Source organism: Macaca thibetana, chromosome 6, assembly GCF_024542745.1.
Source record: "Macaca thibetana thibetana isolate TM-01 chromosome 6, ASM2454274v1, whole genome shotgun sequence".
Classification (NCBI taxonomy): domain Eukaryota; kingdom Metazoa; phylum Chordata; class Mammalia; order Primates; family Cercopithecidae; genus Macaca; species Macaca thibetana.
Genome location: NC_065583.1, coordinates 54,967,427 through 54,971,806, shown reverse-complemented (window position 1 = coordinate 54,971,806; position 4,380 = coordinate 54,967,427). Strand labels below are relative to the sequence as shown.

At 44.5% G+C, this 4,380-nt stretch overlaps 1 pseudogene; it reads right to left on the bottom strand.

Moving 5' to 3' along the window:
• Positions 1–767: 767 nt before the first annotated feature.
• On the bottom strand, positions 768–1,069 carry LOC126957100 (60S acidic ribosomal protein P1-like; annotated as a pseudogene).
• Between the last annotated feature and the right edge of the window lie 3,311 nt (positions 1,070–4,380).

Below are 4,380 nucleotides of genomic sequence, written 5' to 3'. Positions count from 1 at the left end.
TGAGCTTCAAGTGATTATAATTTTAAATCTTGAATGTTTTTTCATAAAATTGCTATAACCAAGAAAAATATTTTTAAAAGGTAACTGGATATTGACTCAAAACAATTTATGGGAGGTGATTTTAGAATTAGTACATTAAGAAAGATAATCTGAGTACTTAAATGCCACATATTATAAATATTGCCAATTTTTCTAGCAAAATTATGCCTTTTTAAGGGCATTGATGCCTGAAGCTACTTTATCTTCATCAAGATTGTTTCTTCTCCACACTTTCCTGGTTTTTTATCAATAGTTTTTTTTTTTTTTTTTTTTTTTTTTTTTTTTTTTTTTTGAGAGGGAGTTTTCACTTTTGTTGCCCAGGCTGGAGTGCAGTGACGTGATATCAGCTCACTGCAACCTCTGCCTCCTGGGTCAAGCGATTCTCCTGCCTCAGCCTCCCAAGTGGCTGGGATTACAAGCACACGCCACCACACCCAGCTAATTTTTTTGTATTTTTAGTAGAGATGGAGTTTCACCATGTTGGCCAGGCTGGTCTTGAACTCCTGACCTCAGGTGATCCACCTGCTTCAGCCTCCCGAAGTATTGGGATTACAGGTGTGAGCCACCACACCTGGCCAATAGTTGTTTCTTTAACATTTGAAAACCATTCAGATTTCTGGCTTGTGTTGCATCCTACTGCCATACAGAAAACAGTGCTTCAATTTTTAAGGTTATTTATTTCTTTTTTTCAAAGTTTAGGTTTTTATTGAATATGCTATAAAAGAGGTTTAGTCAAAAAGACCAAAGCCCATGTCCTTACCAGACTCCTCAGATTGTTCTTTCTTTGCTTCCACTTTTTTTCAACTGAAGCAGTAGCAGTGGAGTGGGCAGGACCTCCAGCTACTGCAGGTCCACCAGCCCTTACATTGCAAATCGGGTTCCCAATGCTGACATTGGCTAGGGCATTTGCAAACACACCAGGCCAGAAAGGTTCAACATTTACACCAGCTGCTTTAATGAGGGCTTTGATTTTATCATCATGCAGAACGAGGGCCGAGTAGATGTAGGCAAGCTCGGAGAGGGAGGCCATGGCACGGGCATGTGTGGGGTTGGCGCTGCTGGACACAGTGCTAATCGCTGGATAAAGTGAGGCTGTCACCCCAGTGTGGCCTTAGCTTCCTTGGAAGGACCAAGCACCTTGGCAGCAGCTGAGGAAAGGGGAGTTTTTAAGGTTCTTTAAAAATTTATCGGCCAGGCATGGTGGTTCACGCCTGTAATTCTAACACTGGGAGGCCGAGGCAGGCGGATTGCCTGAGCTCGGGAGTTCGAGACCAGCCTGGACAACATGGTGAAAACCCATCTCTACTAAAATACAAAAAATCGGCCAGGCATGGCAGCATGTGCCTGTGGTCCCAGCTACTCGGGAGCCTGAGGCAGGAGAATTGCTTGAACCTGGGAGGAGGAGGTTGCAGTGAATGGAGATCATGCCACTGCACTCCAGATTGGGCACAGAGCAAGACTCTGTCTCCAAAAATAAAATAAAAATGTATCTAAGATGACTCTCTCTGAACCTTTCTGGCTATCCAAATGAAGATGTGCAAACTGTTCTTAGGTATGTATTCATTTAGTTTATGCTCTCATCAAACCAGCATGTCTTGCAGTAATTCTTCCTGCTTAGCCTAATGTTAATATTTTTCCTACTTGCCAGTGGGTAGGACTTACACTAATAACCCTCCATCTCTCTGTTTTAGTAGTTTAAGCATTTATCCTCACTTGTAACCTTTATTAAAATCAGTTTTCATAATCTAAAATATTCTGCAATATGACAAAATCTTAGGAAATAAAATAGGCTGGATTGATTTGGGTTTAGACAAATTGGATTTACACTCGAGCTGAATGTAATAGATGGTGAAACATAAATGGGACACGTATCAGTTGTGCAGTATATAGTGATGTTGAGCATTTTTTCATGTACTTGACCTTTGCATGCATTCTTTTGAGAAATGCCTACTGGCCGGACGCGGTGGCTCAAGCCTGTAATCCCAGCACTTTGGGAGGCCGAGACGGGCGGATCACGAGGTCAGGAGATCGAGACCATCCTGGCTAACACGGTGAAACCCCGTCTCTACTAAAAATACAAAAAAAAAAATAAGCCGGGCGAGATGGCGGGCGCCTGTAGTCCCAGCTGCTCAGGAGGCTGAGGCAGGAGAATTGCGCGAACCCGGGAGGCGGAGCTTGCAGTGAACGGAGATCTGGCCACTGCACTCCAGCCTGGGCGACAGAGCGAGACTCCGTCTCAAAAAAAAAAAAAAGAGAAATGTCTACTAAGATCTTTTACCTTTTGAGACAGGGTCTTGCTGTGTTGCCTGGGCTGGGAGTGCAGTGGCACAGTCATGGCTCACTGCAGCCTCGACCTTCGGGGCTCAAGTGACCTTCCTGCCTGAGGATCCACCATGCCTAACACCACACTGGTCTCAAACTCCTGGGCTCAAGCAATCCTCCCGCCTCAGCCTCCCAAAGTGCTGGGATTATAGGCGTGAGCCACCACACCCAGTCCTTTTACCCAGTTTTAAATCAGATTGGTCATTTTTCACTGTTCTTTATATAGTCTGGTTTTTAACCCCTTGTCAGGTACATATTTTGCAGATGTTTCGTCCCATTCTGTAGGTTGTCTCATCACTCCTGTTTCCTTTGCTGTGCAAAAGTCTATCAGTTTGATGTAATCCCATGTGTTTATTTTTGCTATTGGCCTGTTTTGCTGAGGTCTTATTTTAAAAATCCTTGGGCCAGGCGAAGTGGCTCACACCTGTAATCCCAGCACTTTGGGAGGCTAGGGTGGGTGAATCACATAAGCATAGGAGTTCAAGACCAGCCTGGGAACATGGCAAAACCCCATCTCTACAAAAAAATTAAAAATTAGCCAGGCATAGTGGTGCACACCTGTGGTCCCAGCTACTCGGGAGGTTGGGGTGGGAAGCTCACCTGTGCCCACGATTGATTGAGGTTGAGGCTGCAGGGAGCAGTGATTGCGCCACTGCACTCAACCTTGAGTGACAGAGAACCTCCCTGTCTCAGGAAAAAAAAAAAAAAAAAAAAAAAAAAAACCTTGCCCAGCCCAATGTTGTAGACTATTTCCGTATGTTTTCTAGTAGTTTTGTAATTTCAAGCTACATTTAATCCTAATCCATTTTGAGTTGATTTTTGTGTATGGTAAGAGGTAGGCGTCTAGTCTCATTCTTCTTCATGGGGATGTTCAATTTCCCCAGCACCGTGTATTGAAAAGACTGTCTTTTCCCTCATGTGTGTTCTTGGCACCTTTGTTGAAAATCAGTTGACTATAGGTGGCATGCGCAATATATAAAGAGGAAAATCAGCCATGGACCAATAAAGAATGTTAATTTGAAGCGATTTTTTTTTTTTTTTTTTTTTTAATGACGAAGTCTCGTTCTGTGGCCCAGGCTGGAGTGCAGTGGCGCGATCTTGGCTTACTGCAAGCTCTGTCTCCCAGGTTCACACCATTCTCCTGCCTCAGCCTCCCCAGTAGCTGGGACTACAGGCGCCCACCATCATGCCCGGCTAATTTTTTTTGTATTTTTTAGTAGAGATGGGGTTTCATCATGTTAACCAGCAAGGTCTCGATCTCCTGACCTCATGATCTGCCCGCCTCAGGCTCCCAAAGTGCTGGGCTTACAGGCGTGAGCCACCGTGCCCGGCCTGAATAATTGTTCAGTTCAACATATTTTCTAGTATGTGTCAAATTTGTATTATGTCACAAACAAACATCTGCATTTTTTAATTGCTCATTATAAGAATGATGTTTTACTCAAGAAGAGATTTGTTTTGTTTTGTCTTGTCTTGTCTTGTCTCATTTTTTGGAGACAAGCTGTTGCTCTGTTGCCCAGACTGGAGTGCAGTGGTGCAATCACAGCTCACTGCAGCCTCAGCCTCCTGGGTTCAAGTGATCCTCTGGCCCCAGCCTCTCAAGTAGCTGGGACCACAAGTACACGTGACCATGCCTGGCTTATTTATTTATTTATTTATTTAATTTTTTGAGACAGAGTCTTGCTCTGTCACCCAGGCTGGACTGGACTGGCACCATCTCTGTTCACTGCAACCTCCGCCTCCCGGGTTCAAGCAATCCTCCTGCCTCAGCCTCCCGAGTAGCTGGGATTACAGGTGCACACCACCATGCCTGGCTAATTTTTATGTTTTTAATAGAGATGGTGTTTTACCATGTTGGCCAGCCTGGTCTTGAACTCCTGACCTTAAGTGATAACACCTGCCTTGGACTCCCAAAGTGCTGGGATTACAGGCATGAGCCACTACACCCGGCCAAATTTTTTAATTTTTTGTAGAGATAGGAATTTACTATGTTGCCCAGGCTGGTCTCGAATTCCTGGG